This window comes from Thamnophis sirtalis, unplaced genomic scaffold (genome assembly GCF_051295495.1).
Source record: "Thamnophis sirtalis isolate CommonGarterSnake01/CBP01778 unplaced genomic scaffold, rThaSir2_p1.2 scaffold_1, whole genome shotgun sequence".
NCBI classification, from domain to species: domain Eukaryota; kingdom Metazoa; phylum Chordata; class Lepidosauria; order Squamata; family Natricidae; genus Thamnophis; species Thamnophis sirtalis.
In genome coordinates, this window is record NW_028261381.1 from 7,852,652 (window position 1) to 7,869,454 (window position 16,803).

At 41.2% G+C, this 16,803-nt stretch overlaps 1 protein-coding gene across 1 annotated transcript in view; it reads right to left on the minus strand.

Moving 5' to 3' along the window:
- Positions 1 to 16,803, minus strand: part of SPATS2L (spermatogenesis associated serine rich 2 like) — a 54,357-nt gene that overhangs the window by 37,498 nt on the left and 56 nt on the right. The window contains exon 1 of the mRNA XM_087707360.1: positions 16,530 to 16,803. This exon is cut by the window's right edge and continues 56 nt beyond it. The gene's annotated coding sequence lies outside the window, so the exon portion shown is untranslated. The remainder of the gene's footprint in view (positions 1 to 16,529) is intronic.

Genomic DNA, 16,803 nt, shown 5'->3' on the forward strand with positions numbered 1-16,803 from the left:
CTGCAATAGTCGTAAAGTGTCGAAACGATCATAAGACACTTTTTTCAGTGCCGTTGTAACTTTAGACGGTCACTAAATGGATGGTTGTAAGTCGGGGAATATACTGCGAAACAGTGTCCAGGCCTGCTTACTGAATTGAAAGCCTTTTGAAAAGTGTGTTGTTTCCACTTAAATGTAGATAGAGAATTAGATCTTTCACGTTCAAATTCTGGAGAAGGAAAACAAGGAGAACTAAAAGGAAAAACAAATTACAAGTGAGATTTGTTGAAGTTACTCGTGACTATAATAAGGGGGGGGGGAGGGAATCATTTTATGCAAGCATCAGTTGACACAAAATCCTCCAAACTCATGATCCATCCTGTGAAATAATAATCTATGAATCAAAACAATAATTTCACAAAGATTATTTAGAACGTTAAACCATAACATTTTTTGGATGTTTCTTAATCAGCTTGCCTGATAAATGTTAATGTCACTTCGGTAACATCATATGAAATTGATGTTATTATGCTAGAGAAGAAATACTCTAATCTGAGATATAGCAATAATTTTCTTCTTACGGGAATCCTCCGAAGGCTCTTTTTGATATTTTTAAAGGGGCCTGGTTGAAGAAAAGGAAGATGAATATCTAGAAATATATCCTTATCGTTTGCAATATGAAAAGTTTAATGTTCTATCCCAATCTATAACTGCAGGTAATTCTCTTCTTATGATGAGATGTTTAATGACCCTTTCAAAGTATGATCGCCTCGGAGAGGCCTGAAAAGCACTTGCAGTCATTGTGAAACATTGCATATCTCCCCCATAATCACATGATTATGATCTTGGGTATGCAGGAAAAAAATAAGATGTTTCATCCTCTTCATGTTTTCTTGGAATTCATGGGACTAAGTTTTCAGTGAAGGCAACTAACTTTCACAGAAATCTCCATGAATATATTTTAAGAGCCCAACCTACGTCCTTCTAAAATTAAAGTTGTGCATATAACTGGCTGTCTTTTCTCTGTTACTTTGAATAAAAACACAACGCCCCTTTCATACAGTAGTTCCCTAATATTGTCAAGTTGTTTCTTTTAATTGCTGATTGCATAAGGGGAAAGCTCAAAGATAGATATTGTATGTTCTCTCCGTTTGTCAGCAAAAGCTGCTGAGCCAGCACCGTTATTTCAGGTATTTTCATTTTTCAGTATTCATTGCACAATCCAGACAGAAATAAGAACATCTTAACACCCCCAAACCAAGCATTTGAACTTGATAGGCTATGACTGTAATATATGAACATTGAACGTTGGGCGCTATCTAACAAAACGAAATTCAATGGTGAAAAAAGGAAGGTTCTGCATTTAGGCAAGAAAAGCGAAATGCACAGGTACAGTATAGGTGGTACCTTGCTCAATAGTAATAACTGTGAGAGGGATCTTGGAGTCCTAGTGGACAACCATTTAAATATGAGCCAGCAATGTGCAGCAGCTGCCAAAAAGGCCAACACAGTTCTAGGTTGCATAAACAGAGGGATAGAATCAAGATCTATCTATGCATTCAGTTTTGGTCACCACAGTGTAAAAAAGATGTGGAGACTCTAGAAAGAGTGCAGAGAAGAGCAACAAAGATGATTAGGGGACTGGAGGCTAAAACATATGAAGAACCGTTGCAGAAATTGGGTATGTCTAGTTTAATGAAAAGAAGGACTAGGGGAGACATGGTATCAGTGTTCCAATATGTCAGAGGTTGCCACAAAGAAGAGGGAATCAAACTATTCTCCAAAGCACCTAAGGATAGGACAAGAGGCAATGGGTGGAAACTAATCAAGGAGAGAAGTAACTTAGAACTGAGGAGAAATTTCCTGACAGTTGGAACAATTAATTATTGGAACAACTTGCCTCTAGAAGTTGTGAATGCCCCAACACTGGAAGTCTTTAAGAAGATGTTGGATAACCATTTGTCTGACGTGGTGTAGGGTTTCCTGCCTATGCAGGGGGTTGGACTAGAAGACCTCCAAGATCCCTTCCAACTCTTTTATTCTATGTTTTATATTCGCAGCCAAATTCCGAATTCCAAGTCCTAGAAAATATGGAATCTAAGAAGACAAGAGTTTTAAATTATAAGTAACACTGATTTAATTTATGTCCTTTTTATCCTCAATCATAATCCCTTGGACATTTGTTGATTCTGAGAGATATGATACAAAAGGCACAAGAAAGCCTAAAACGGTTTAGCAGCACTTTGAGTTCAGTTTCAAAAAAGCACTTTAAGGAACTGTAGATAGATGCTACATTTCATCACCAAATACCGTGGCACGACATAACCGCGAACGTCAAAAGCGCGCCGACAACACCGCGGCGCTAAAACCGCGATGTCAAAAGCGCACCAACAACAGCGCGCCGACAACAGCACGCCGACAGAAGCGCGATTTAACTTAAGGTAAGGTTTAGGGTAGGTTTAGGGTAGGTTTAGCGTTAGGTTTAGGGTTAGGTTTAGGGTTATTTTTAGGGTTATGTTACAGCGTGCTTCTGTCGGCGCGCTGTTGTCGTGCGGTTTTGACGGTGCGGTTTTGTCACCGCGCTTTAGTCACACGCGCTTTAGTCTACCACGGTTTTGTGGTGGAACCCCAAATACTCTGAGGCAAGTGCCATCAAGCCCTAATTCCTAATAAAGTAGTTTCACTACTTTACTACTACTTTTGGCAACAAGAGATATTATTCCAGGGTTATAGTGATTATAGTGAGAAGTGTGGCTCAGCAGGTGCCATTGGCGCTGCTACCAGACTCCAACAGCGATGGGCCCTGAGTCGGCTCTGGAGGATGTGGAGGACCCTGGACAGGGTTCCGACTCTGAGCAGGGTGCAGAGAGGCTGGTTGGCCACCAGGAGGCACCTGAGCCTTGGACCAGTGGGGAGGAGACAAGGGAGAGTGAGCCGGAGGCCAGTAGTGAGTTGTTCCTGGATGCACGCCATCAAAGAGCTACTAGGCGTCAGGAACAATTACACAATTACAGGAGGTGATTGTACTCAGCTGGTGGTCATTAGGCTCCTCTCCAGACTATAAAAAGCTACTTGTGCACACGGCCCTCTTTGCAGAAGTCAACGCAGGATTGAATGTCCGAGGACAGTACTGGGAGCTTGGCAGGCTGGATTGCTGCCAAGCCTTATCTGTGTTTATTGCTGTCTGTGTTTGTCTGAGTTGCTGCCAAGGTCCTTATCTGTTTGTTATGCTTGGCTTTCAGCCACCGAGGTGTTGGTGTCTTGCTATTAAAGTACATTCCAGTTAAGCTTGTCTCGGCATTCGTTGCTGGATGGAGGAGCGGGTCAGAACAGAGAACTATGTATATTACGTAACTAACACTCAAAAATCATCAAAGAATTTGTGCCTAATTTTGAGCATGTCCCTATTTTAGTATTAGTTTTATTTCAACTGGACTTTGAAGAATCAGGATAGGAAGAATATTGGTGCGTTGAAGACGACTCATGATAATACAATGGTCAGCCAAGAAAACAAACAAATGAATCATCAAACCCAATTTCTCACTTGAGCCACAACTGACTAGGCTCAGATTATCCTACTTTGGATACCTTATGCAAAGACCTAGCTCTCTTGGGAAAGTGCTGGGATAGGCGAAAGAGAAGAGGACGAAGAGAGCAAGATGGATAGAATCACAATGGCAATGGATGCGTGGTTGGAGACCTGAAAGATCAGATTAGGGATCATGCAGATCGTGGTCATTAAGGATCGACATCCACTTGATGGCACATAATCAACCAATCAATCAAGTGAATCAATTTCTTTCAACAAGTGCTAATAATGATCATCCTTATAACAAAAGTGCACAGTGAATGCAATAATCTTTTAATAATGTTATTGCTCAACTGATGCACTATCTGATGCTAAAGTTTTATATCTAACCTTGTAGCCTTTAAAAAAACAAACAACCTTTTCTCAAACAAATACATGCACTAAAACAGTAATATCCAACGAAAACGTACTTCTGTAATGATATTTTTTTTCCAGTCAGTAGCAGCTCAGAAACATGCGGAATACCACAATATTGTTAAGGGCTGTTATTTAACTTAACATGCCATTTCAAGCAAAATACCAGGTGGTTAAGAGATCAAAACATTCCATTGCGAATTCTTCCTTATAGCTGGTACTTCCTTTTCATATTGTATTTCTCTATATATAAAGTATATATTTTCCTAACTTTGATGTACATCATCCAAGTATCTAACAATATCGTGATTTAAAGGGTGTCCTTTTCAAGACCAATGTAAAGATAAAACTCCTCATTCAACACAATGGATGGGAATGAACAATTATTTTGTCACTTTCTCTCTGCAGCACTAAACCAGCTTTTTTGGGGGGGGGATTTCACTCACTTTTGTGAAATGAAGTGGTGAAGGTTTTTTAGGCTGGAGTGATTGCATTCACTTTTTAGCTTTTCAAGTTTGCTGATATGAAGAAAATAACAGGACACCTTCCATTTTCTTCTGAGACTATGAGTGGTTGAGTGACCCAGTGGTTGGAAAAATCTTGGAAAAGATGTTCAATTTGCCCCCACCCCACCCCCACCTTTGAAAATAAGTAATAAATGGTTGGAAAATATTGTGACAATATTTATGGCCCACCAATTTTTGACTGTTAACATTGCTAAAAGTATTGCACCAGTGTTGGGATCCGGGTATTGAAATAAATTTCCCTTTTACAATGGAAAAGATTTAATGGAAGAAAAACCTTTTGAAAATTAGCACACAAACATCAGCCTAAGCCTGCCAATTTGATGTTGGCTGGACTTCTTGTGGTCTGAAATTGTACAGTAATTCAAAATGAAAATTGGATGAATGTTATTCTCCTGGTCATGCTATATTCTCTTCCCTTCTTCTTTTATCAAACCTACATACAATACCTTAATGAGCAACGTTTTATAAGAAAGGTAAGTAAATGTGTTTAATTATACCATGTGCAAAACACCTATTTTGCATTTCTAATGTTGTATATAAAAGATGGTTTCAATTAACTTAATGAGGAGAAATTTTGTTCCATAAAGGAAAATTGTTATGCCAGCATATCTGTGTTTATTTTCTTGGTTGAACCTCTAGTGGTTATTGGTTTTAAATATTGGGGGTTTGCCTTTGCCTTAAAATGTAATTATTCCTTTTCATCAAGATGTACAGGTGAAACTTGGAAAATTAGAATATCATGCAAAATTTATTTCATTAATGCAACTTAAAAGGTGAAACTAATATATGAGATAGACTCATTAAGCTGTTTTAGAACCATATATAACTGCCTATACAAGAGCATTTTGGCCTCGTATAGGTATCAAATAGGAGTGAAGACAGCAAAATATTGCCAAATTAATATAGAAAGTGAAACAGGCAAGATTTTTATTGATTTACAGTCTTAATTAAGCTTGATGAGTTGATGAGGCTAATACAGGTGAAACTCAAAAAATTAGAATATTGTGCAAAGGTTCATTTATTTCAGTAGTGCAACTTAAAAGATGAAACTAATATATGAGATAGACTCATTACATGCAAAGCAAGATAGTTCAAGTCATGATTTGTCATAACTGTGATGATTATGGCGTACAGCTCACGAAAACCCCAAATTCACAATCTCAGAAAATTAGAATATTACATGCAATCAATAAAACAAGGATTGTACATAGAACAATATCGGACCTCTGAAAAGTATAAGCATGCATATGTACTCAGTACTTGGTTTGGGCCCCTTTTGCAGCAATTACTGCCTCAATGTGGCGTGGCATGGAAGCTATCAGCCTGTGGCACTGCTGAGGTGTTATGGAAGACCAGCATGCTTCAATAGCGGCCTTCAGCTCTTCTGCATTGTTCGGTCCCATGTCTCTCATCTTTCTCTTGGCAATGCCCCATAGATTCTCTATGGGATTCAGGTCAGGCGGGTTTGCTGGCCAATCAAGCACAGTAATCCCACAGTCATTGAACCAGGTTTTGGTGCTTTTGGCAGTGTGGGCAGGTGCCAAGTCCTGCTGGAAAATGAAGTCAGCATCCCCATAAAGCTCATCTGCAGAAGGAAGCATGAAGTGTTCCAAAATCTCCTTGTAGATGGCTGTTTTGAGCCTGGACTTAATGAAGCACAGTGGACCAACAACAGATGATGATATGGCTCCCCAAATCAACACAGATTGTGGAAACTTCACACTTGATTTCAAGCATCTTGCAGTGTGTGCCTCTCCATTCTTCCTCCGTACTCTGGGTCCTTGGTTTCCAAATGAGATGCAAAAGTTGCTCTCATCAAAAAAGAGGACTTTGGACCACTGAGCAACAGACCAGTTCTGTTTTTCTTTAGCCCAGGTAAATGCTTCTGATGTTGTTTGTTGTTCAGAAGCGGCTTCACAAGAGGAATACGACATTTGAAGCCCATATCCGGGATCCATCTGTATGTGGTGGTTGTTGATGCACTGACTCCAGCCTCAGTCCACTCCTTGTAAAAGTCCCCAACACTTTTGAATGGCCTTTTCCTGACAATCCTCTCCAGGCTGCGGTTATCCCTGCTGCTTGTGCACCTTTTTCTTCCACACTTTTCCCTTCCACGTAACTTTCTATTAATGTGCTTTGATACAGCACTTTGGGAACATCCAACTTCTTTTGCAATTACCTTTTGAGGCTTTCCCTCCTTATGGAGGGTGTCAATGATGGTTTTCTGCACAACTGTCAGGTCAGCAGTCTTTCCCATGATTGTGATTCCTACTAAACCAGACAGAGAGACCATTTAAAGGCTCAGGAACCCTTTGCAGGTGTTATGTCTTAATTAGCTGATTAGAGTGGGACACTTTGAGCCTAGAATATTGCACCTTTTCACAATATTCTAATTTTCTGAGATTGTGGATTTGGGGTTTTCATGAGCTGTAAGCCATAATCATCACAATTATGACAAATCATGACTTGAACTATCTTGCTTTGCATGTAATGAGTCTATCTCATATATTAGTTTCACCTTTTAAGTTGCACTACTGAAATAAATGAACCTTTGCACAATATTCTAATTTTTCGAGTTTCACCTGTATTAGCCTCATCAACTCATCAAGCTTAATTAAGACTGTAAATCAATAAAAATCTTGCCTGTTTCACTTTCTATATTAATTTGGCAATATTTTGCTGTCTTCACTCCTATTTGATACCTATACGAGGCGAAAATGCACTTGTATAGGCAGTTATATATGGTTCTAAAACAGCTTCTGTTATGCTTCTACGTTACTATCTGCACTGATTGCCATTTTGCGTCAAGGTACAAGTCAAAGCCCATGGGGCTTCAAATAAGCAAACAAATAAATAATTGATTTAATTTGTTATTAAATTAAATAACGTTAAAATATATTTTAATTGCAAATAATATTAAGATTTAATTATTCCAAAGGTGCTTTTTCAAGAGGCAATTGGACTTTCTTGTTTTATTTTGAAGTCATTTCACTTCTCATTCAAAAAGCTTCTTTGGCTCTGAGGTGGCAATAGGCTATGGCCATCATGGCAAACCTATGGCAGGTGTGCCACAGGAGGCACGCGGAGCCATTTGTCAGGGCACACGAGGCTCAAGACTCCAAAGCGTGAAAAACCGGTCCTACGGGCAAACTGGAAATTCATGAATTGTGGCTTTTGGTTTGTCCGTAGGGCCGATTTTCCACCTCCGGAGCCTTCAGGGGCCTTCAGGAAGCTTCCCTGAAGGCTCCGGAGGGGAAAAACCACCCCTATGAGCAAACCGGAAGTGACTTCCGGTATGTCTGTAGGTCCGTTTTTCGCCCTTCAGAGCCTTCAGGGAAGCCTCCAGAAGGCTCCGGAAGGCATCCGGGAGTGGGGACAGGGAGGCTGCTTTTGCCCTCCCCAGGCTCATAGAAAGCCTCTGGAGCCTGGGGAAGGTGAAAAAAACGTGGCAAAAGCCGGGGATAGTATCGCGGATTGCACGCATGCACGCACGCTGGGGGGCGCGCACGCATAGCATTATGGGTGTGGCACACCAGCGCACGACCCTCCTGTGCTCCCCATGTTTTTGGCACGGCAGTCAAAAAAGGTTTGCCATCACTGGGCTATGGGAATCCCTGCAGCCTGAAACAGCTTATGATGGGGGGGGGGCGGGGGAGGGCTGCTGAAATTGAAAGTGAAACTTGCTGTTTGCTGAGGCAAATTGCTGGGAGGCAGATTTTTTAAAAAATTGTGCTAATCAGGCTGTTTGCTGAAAAGAGGTAAGTCAATAACTATAAATGCCTATAGAATGTTCAAATTATTAGACTTATTTTTAAAAGACTGCTTTATTATTCTTCTAGTCAACTTAAGAAAATGACGAAGTTTTTAAAATAAATGCTTGATCTGAAGAGGCCCAGTGCTATTGTTATCTTCTTTTAAATAGCAGAGAATAACGTATACTTCCAGAAAGCCACATCAATTTTAACAGCTTCTGTACAAGTATAGTCTGGAATGTAACAGTGTCCTGTTGTCTAATTAGACCCTGACTTAGTCATGTTTGGAGTAGATCTATTTCAATAATTGGGAATAGTTAGTGTGACTTTATTTAAGAAAACTTTCTGGCATCAATATACTGCCATAATGTACATTTCTCCAATTCTTTGCTATTTCTATGGGTCAGGCACACATGCACAGAAATACACCACAAATAGTGTATATTGTCTGTACTGTTTGCTGTTTGTTGCAAGGAGGCAAATGGCTGGGAGGCAGAGCCAGATTTTTTCCCCTTGTTTTTGCTTTCCAAAAGCTAGGTGTGTCTTATACTTCAGAGCGTCTTATACGCGGAAAAATACGGTATTCAACAGCTAGTACAAGTCCCACCTTAGCCATAAAAGCCATCTGGGTAACTTTGGGCCAGTGACTCTCTCAGTCCAACCCAACTCACAGCTGTGGGGAAAATAGGAGGAAAGAGTATTGGATTATGTTGGCTGCCTTGAGTTATTTAGAACAATAATAAAGGAGGTATATAAACAAACAAATTAACATTTGTGGTTCAGTCTTATGGTAAAATACTCAACAAAGCAACAGAAAACTCTAGACTATAAAGAACTGGTGAGTTCTATTTTACAGTTATGTATGCTTTTGATGCAGATTCCCTAAAGCTCAGAGGTGGGTTCCTACCGGTTCGCACCTATTCGGTAGAACCGGTTCATCAAATCTACCGAACCGGTTAGAAGAGGTTCCACCAGTGGACCCGGAAAGCAGGCCACACCTACAGAAGAGGTTCCAAAGATTTTTTGGAAACCCACCACTGGTCCTTGGATAGGATTATTCTACACTATCATGCTCATATTTATAAAACTCAGTGCCTCTGTGAAAGGTAAGGATGACTACTGTGTTTGTGGTGCAATCAGATCATTGCGTGTGTTGAAGTTGTTTTAACGCAAACCAAAGATGCCTTTTAAAAAACAAGTTTACATCATATTCTTATGCATGCCAGTGCTGTGTGGGAGGTAATTTAAGGTGGTTCTGACAAGTGTCGTCGGCATCTTCATATCTGGTCACATGGGCGGCAAGCCACTCCCATCCGGTCACATGGGTGGCAAGCCACTCCCACAAAGGAGGCCACACCCACAGACTAGGTTCGAACAATTTTTGGAACCCACCACTGCTAAAGCTGAAATGGAAAAGGTGGATCTCCCGCTTTGCTTCATTTCTTTTTAAATATAGCAGCCAGCAGTTAGTGTCTGAGGGCCGAGCTTCCTACAAGTAGTTTAGTATATTTGGATGTATGGTTTTTGGTGTGGTTCTTTTCTGATTTAGCAATGCTGCTCTTTTGTTACCACAAAATAAAACTCCATAGTTACTTGTTCTGACCCCCCTCCTCCATCCAGGAACGAAAGCCGAGACAAACGTAAATGAGAATGTTTTTTTAATAAGTCCTGACTCTCGTTGGCTGAAAGCCAAATCAACAAAGAGATAAGCACTTTGGCAGCAAGTCCTACAAACCTTGGCAGCAATGCAAACAAACTCTGGCAGCAATCCAACCTGCCAAGTTTGTTTCTTGTTAGTCCCTAACGTTGACTTCTGCAAGAAGGGCGTGGCACAAGCAGTCTCTTTTATAATCAGGAGAGGAGCTTAATGAGCATCAGCTGAGCGTAATTACCTCCTGTAATTACGTAGTTGTTCTTGACGCCGAGTAGCCCTTTGATGGCGTGCATCCCGGAACAACTCACAGGTGGTTTCTGGATCACTCTCTCTTGTCTCCTCCCCAGTGATCCAAGGCTCAGGTGCCACCTGGTGGCCAACCAGTATCTCTGCACCCTGCTCGGAGTCCTCCACATCCTCCAGGGCCAACTCATAAAGCGCCTCACTGTCGGAGTCTGGTGGCAGCTCCAACGGCTCCTGTTGGGCCACAACAGTTTGCCATCATGGGCTTTAAGCGCTGCCTTGTCTCGCAGCCGGGGCCGCGCCGGGCCGCCGGCCGCTGGCACGTGCTCCTGCTAGAGCCTCTGCGTAGTGCCGGGAGGCCACGGAGAAGCTTCGCTCCACTTCTCACCCAGCCTTCCCCCAGAGGCGATCCGGGATTTCCAGCAGCGGAGCTTGGAGAAGCAGCGGCCGCAGGCCGGGGCAGCGGGTGGGCGGCGGCATCGGGGGTGGTGGGGCACTTTGCATCGCAGGAGCCGCCAAGCACCTTTGCTGCAGACCCGGGCGCTTGGCAGCTCCCGCGATGCAAATTCCCCCCCCCCCCCGCCGAGGCCAACCGCTGCCCTGCTGAGCTGCTTCGCAAAAGGATGCCCAGCTGAGCCTCACCAGGTATAAACCTCACCGCATGTCACTGAGCTCTACAATATAACTATATTTAAATCATGGGAACACCGAAGTCTAGAGCTGCTTTCAAGTGTGGTTTCAAGACAGTGGTGGGTTTCAAAAAAATTTCAAACCTACTCTGTGGGTGTGGCCTCCTTTGCGGGAGTGGCTTGCCGGCCATGTGACCTGGTGGGAGTGGCTTGCCAGCCATGTATTTTCTCTCTCTCTCTCTCTCTCTCTCTCTCTCTCTCTCTCCTTCCTTTTATCTCTCTGTCCCTTTTTCTTTTTTTCTTTCATCTCTCTCTCTCTTTTCTTTCTTTTTTCTTTCTTTTTTTCTTCCTTTCTTTCTCTTTCTCTGTGTGAGTGTGTGTGTGTGTGTGTGTGTGTGTGTGTGTGTGTGTGTGTCAGTGGTGGGTTTCAAAATTTTTTGGAACCCCTTCTGTAGGTGTGGCCTGCTTTCCAGGCCCACTGGTGGAACCTCTTCTAACCGGTTCGGTAGATTTGACGAACCGGTTCTACCGAAATGGTGCGAAATGGTAGGAACCCACCTCTGTTTCAAAAACAGAATTCTTATGTGGAAGAATGCAATACTTAATATACTTCTATAATGCCAGAAAACCAGCCAAGATGGGATGTCTCAAGGCTCAAATTCAAAGTAACTTAAAGAAAGCACTTCCTAATGGTTTATATTAATTATAAATATTCTTGACGGAGAATATTCTTATTTACAGAATAATCAACAGAAAATTAGAGCAAACACTGCACCATTGTCTACCATTCTGGGGGGAAATGCATACTTTTGGAGTCTTTCAAACACAAATTCTATTCTAAGATTGTATCCGATTTTGGGCTTTTGGCATATTTTCATATGTTGTTTCTGTTTTGTTTTCACTTTACAATCCCTTACAACACATTTGAAGGAAACTTGTTATGCCAGTTTCAAAATACTAATCATTTTTCACGCTCCTGGAGCTGCCACAGCTCTAGGTGTAACAAAAATGCCCTTGCCCCATTCCACACAAAACAAGACAAATTATTTGCCAGCAAATCCCCCCCACTCCATGTTTTTAGTACATGGGTACATTTTTCTAACCATTTGCAAATACACACAAACAGACATATAGTCAGACTGCTGTGACAACACAAACTTTTCTGTTACGATGTCTCTGCTAGCTTCAATGATGGAATGGTAAAATGGCAGTATTTTTACAATTGCATTATTTGCACAATTGTACTAACTTGATTTCTAGAGCTTCTAGGGCTATGACTGAGAAAGAATGACTTAACAGCTCACTTAAACCAGAGGAGCTGGGAAATGAGGCCGAGGGAAGAGAATCCTTCATGCTATTTCCACAAGCAGGGAATATCAACCTTTAATCAGTTGTGTCAGGAAACTGATAAAAAGAATTAAGAACATGATCACTTACAGTGGTTCTCAACCTTTGGTCCACAGCAGGGGTGGGTTTCAACCGGTTCGCGGCGGTCCCTGCGAACCGGTTGGTCGGCGAACCCGGAAGTAAGTAACTTCCGGAAACGGCAAAGGGCCCGCCCGCGCGCCCGCCTGCGCTCCTTACCCGGTTTTGACAAGTTCTGCGCTTCCACGCATGCGCAGGATGCATACAGTGCCTGCGCGATCCTCCAGGAGCAGCTGGAGCATCGCACAGACGCTAGTACGCACATGTGCGCCACGCGCGTGTGCGAGGACGCCGCCGGCCCCGTTCCAACTGAACTGGTTGGAATGGGGCGAGAAACCCACCCCTGGTCCCAGACCCCTGAAGGGCCATGATGTCATCACAGAGCATCCATAAAGACTTGAAGAAATGTAATGATTTAAATTTTGAGATAAGTCTTGAGGGTCCATGACCATGGTCTGTGGCCACAAAAGGAATTAGAGTGGGGTCCATTGTGAAGAAAAAGTTGAGAAGGTTGCTTCTACCCCTTCCTTAGTGAAAGCTGCATTGAAGATTGATGATGGACAAGGAAACTAGGTGCATGACAAAACAAGAGCAGAACCACATGTCCCAACATTGTCAAAAAAAAAGAAACAAGCAAGAAAGCTTTACTCGGTTTTAGTTATACTGGAAGGAAGCCAGAACATGTTCTGATTTAATTCTTCCAACAACTCAAAGAGATTAAAATAGACAGGTTGGAACAAGGAGTGGAAGAAGAGCCCATAGTCCATTGTGGGCATATTTAAAGTCCATTGTGGGCATATTTAAGGACATTTACAATGAAACATGCTAAGGAAAAGCCCATCTCAGTCTATAAATATAAATTATATAGCATAGATACAAAGTAGATTTATATACATATATATTCATTCAAAATAATTCTAGACTCTTACAATGTACTCCCATAGCTAAGGTTTCCTATATGGAGCTTGGAAACTTCAACTGAAGATTGCCAATAGATTGCCAATAGGTTTAGTTACAGGGAGCATGTAATTCCCTGCTTTGAAATGTTTAACTGATGAAAAATCTGGTTCAAGTACTTGTTATAATCTGGAAAGGCTGTTGAGAAGACTACCTTCTCCCTTAGAAGCCTGCCCTGGTATTCATATCTTCGACAGAGGATGCAATTCAAGAGATGGCCTTCTCATTAAGGCTTTTAAGCATCTTAGCAAAAATAAAATAAAAATCAGACTAATAAAAAGTATTCTTCAAGTAGGCTATGGCTGATCAAGTTACAAATGTTTTTTTCTAGTTTTTTCCCCCCCTAGCATGTGTTCCAATGATGTTTTAGTTGTATTTTTAATGTTATGATTTAACATTATTGGTTGGCTGCCATAACCACCATCTGTTAGTGGAGAAACAGGATATAACTCAAATAAATCTTGTATATTACCATCCATTGCTTAATGGAATTAACTGAACAATTCTAAGTAATCTGGGATCTTATTTGGACTGGTGGAAGGCATAGACCACCTTACATAAATATCCACTGTATTCAACCCAAAATATTTAACGATCAGCAAATTGAAAATTCAGCTGAATTAGGAGATTTTGTAAAAATATCACTTTTTGCCTTCATTATGTTTCTAGATTCAGGGTCAGAGAAACACTAGGGCTAGATTACGATTTGTCACTAAATGTTTCTATAATGTTAGCAAGGCAGGACATATATTAGGAAGTATCCAGTCATTGGGAATAAATCTGTTATTTTAATTCACGTCTTTTTACATTTGACAGTTTTATTTGTTTTGATTTATTATTTATTCCATTGCACTCTCCATAATGCTTCAGAGCTGTATGTGTATAATTAACTTCCCAAGCAACCCAATTCTTGCTTCTGACACTACATTTTTCCTTCTCTAGAACCCCGTTGTTTCTCATTCCCAAATAAATAATTAAAGGATCTTCCAGATTATGAACTTGCCACCCAGGTGTGGCCCTCTCCTAAAGCATGATGAAAAGCCCCAAACACTGCAAAACTCAAAAGTTTTGAGTTAGAGGCTATCTGTCTTTTTGTCAAAGATTAAAGACTCATAGCGTTTTACTTATCTCTCTTATCAACATTTTTGGATGTGCAGTTGTATATTAAATAAAGTTCTACGAGAATACATATAACTGTCTCATTTTTGTATCCTGTAGTGAGGGGATACTATTGCAATGCACACATTTTTTAAGGCGCGTAATCTGAAATGTTGGTCATGACATATCAACTTGGTATCTCAAAATGAAGCAGTATTTGCATTTGTAATAGTGTGTAAACAAGTTCTCTTCCTACTCTTCCCACCTATCAACAGAGGAGCCAGTAATTGTAGTTGAGTTACAAATCCAAGCAAAAAATATATATATCTAAATAAGATGTCTATGCATTTTGAAAGTATGGAATAAAAGCAATCCTCCTGTTGCTCTCAGTAAATAGTTAATGAATCTCAAGGGTATGACAGTAAAAAATGTAATATAAAGAAGGACAAGGCAGGTGAACAGCTCCTGAAACCATAGTTTAAAAAAGCCAGAATCTTGCTTGAAATCATTCGCCATTCCATTTGCCTTTTAACTTTAGCACAATTCATAATTTTGAGCACTCAAAATAAAATAAATAAAGAAAATAAAAGGCAATCTTTCCTGAAAAAATATTGCAGCTTTGCTGCCGCTGATACCTGATTGCAGTTTTTAAAAGCTGCCCAATCGCTTAATATAATTACTTTTTCAAGCCATGTCAAATCAGATATTCCACAATGCCATTCAACAGTAACACACATACTTTAGAAAGTACCTTATTGGTGGGGAAAAGGGAGTTGGAAACACAAGAATACAGATGCCTCCTCCTCAGATTCCGGCTTGCAAAACATTAATACTGTACAGCGCTGTTAGTGTAAAACGAGCCTCGGAAACAAAATAGGGTTAAACAGTTCCTGCCTAGTTAAGTTCATAAGCAAACGCTCTCTGGGCTTCCCACGCACGCTCCGATAGGATCCAAGAATGTGGATCTAGCCATCACGCCCCTTTATAGTGCTTTTCAGGGATCACTGTGCCGTTTCCTCAAAACTGCAACGTTGCAATCACCCCGGCTCTTGAAAGAATACAAGAGATCAACAGCGCAGAGATTGTGTGTGGTGTGTGTGTGTGTGTGTGTGTGTGTGTGTGTGTGTGTGAGAGAGAGAGAGAGAGAGAGAGAGAGAGAGGGAGAGAGAGAGAGAGAGAAATGCCACTCTCTTTTTGGGTAAGCAATGCCTTGCAAAGTGTAGAAAAGGAATAAGATAGATAGATAGATAGATAGATAGATAGATAGATAGATAGATAGATAGATAGATAGATAGATAGATAGATAGATAGATATAGATATAGATATAGATATAGATTAATAGATATAGATAGATAGATAGATAGATAGATAGATAGATAGATAGATAGATAGATAGATAGATAGATAGATGCCACTCTCTTTTTGGGTAAGCAATGCCTTGCAAAGTGTAGAAAAGGAATAAGATAGATAGATAGATAGATAGATAGATAGATAGATATAGATATAGATATAGATATAGATATAGATATAGATATAGATATAGATATAGATAGATAGATAGATAGATAGATAGATAGATAGATAGATAGATAGATGCCACTCTCTTTTTGGGTAAGCAATGCCTTGCAAAGTGTAGAAAAGGAATAAGATAGATAGATAGATAGATAGATAGATAGATAGATAGATAGATAGATAGATAGATAGATAGATAGATAGATATAGATATAGATTAATAGATAGATAGATAGATAGATAGATAGATAGATAGATAGATAGATAGATAGATAGATAGATAGATAGATGCCACTCTCTTTTTGGGTAAGCAATGCCTTGCAAAGTGTAGAAAAGGAATAAGATAGATAGATAGATAGATAGATAGATAGATAGATAGATAGATAGATAGATAGATAGATAGATGGCAGTATGTTGTGTGAATAAACATTTGTGTAATTAGATCTGTCTTATAATTTTGGCAATGTATTTCATTTTATAAAATATTAATAAACCGAATATTAATTAAACTTCCCCCCCTTCAACTATACAACCAGATTTTTGTTCTCTTCCTTCACCCCGCTCCTCCCAACGCCCCCCCCCATTTTAATTGCAACCCGTTTCCACCACCAAGAGCTGCTCAAAAGAAATCCGGTGGGCTCGGAAGGGTTAAACCCGCGATCGCTTCCCTCCAACCAGCTCCTCCGGGGTCTCTCCGATCCGTTTGGCCGAAAAGCAGCGTTCCTTTGGCACCTTGGTGGTGGTGGGGGGGATGAGGGGAGCAAAGCAGAAAGTCGCCCAGATCGGGGCGCTCGGCACGGGGGTCTCACCTGGCGCTCAGCCAACGGTCTGGTGGTTCCCGCCTTGAGCGAAGCGTCCCCGGGCAAAGGAGAAAGGGGTCTCCTACCCCAGCAGCAACAGGACAGCGGAGAAAAGCGAGTTGCGAAGTAGTAGCGGGGGAGATCCCGAAGAGGCGGCGTTTCCCTCAGCTTTCGTTTTCCCGGAGCAGCTCAAGGCTGGCGGGAGGGAGAGCCGCCGTCCTTCCCGCTCAGCTGGGCTTCTAGCAGCGGTTCAATTCCCTCGGCTCGTCCCTCAAGCCCAGAT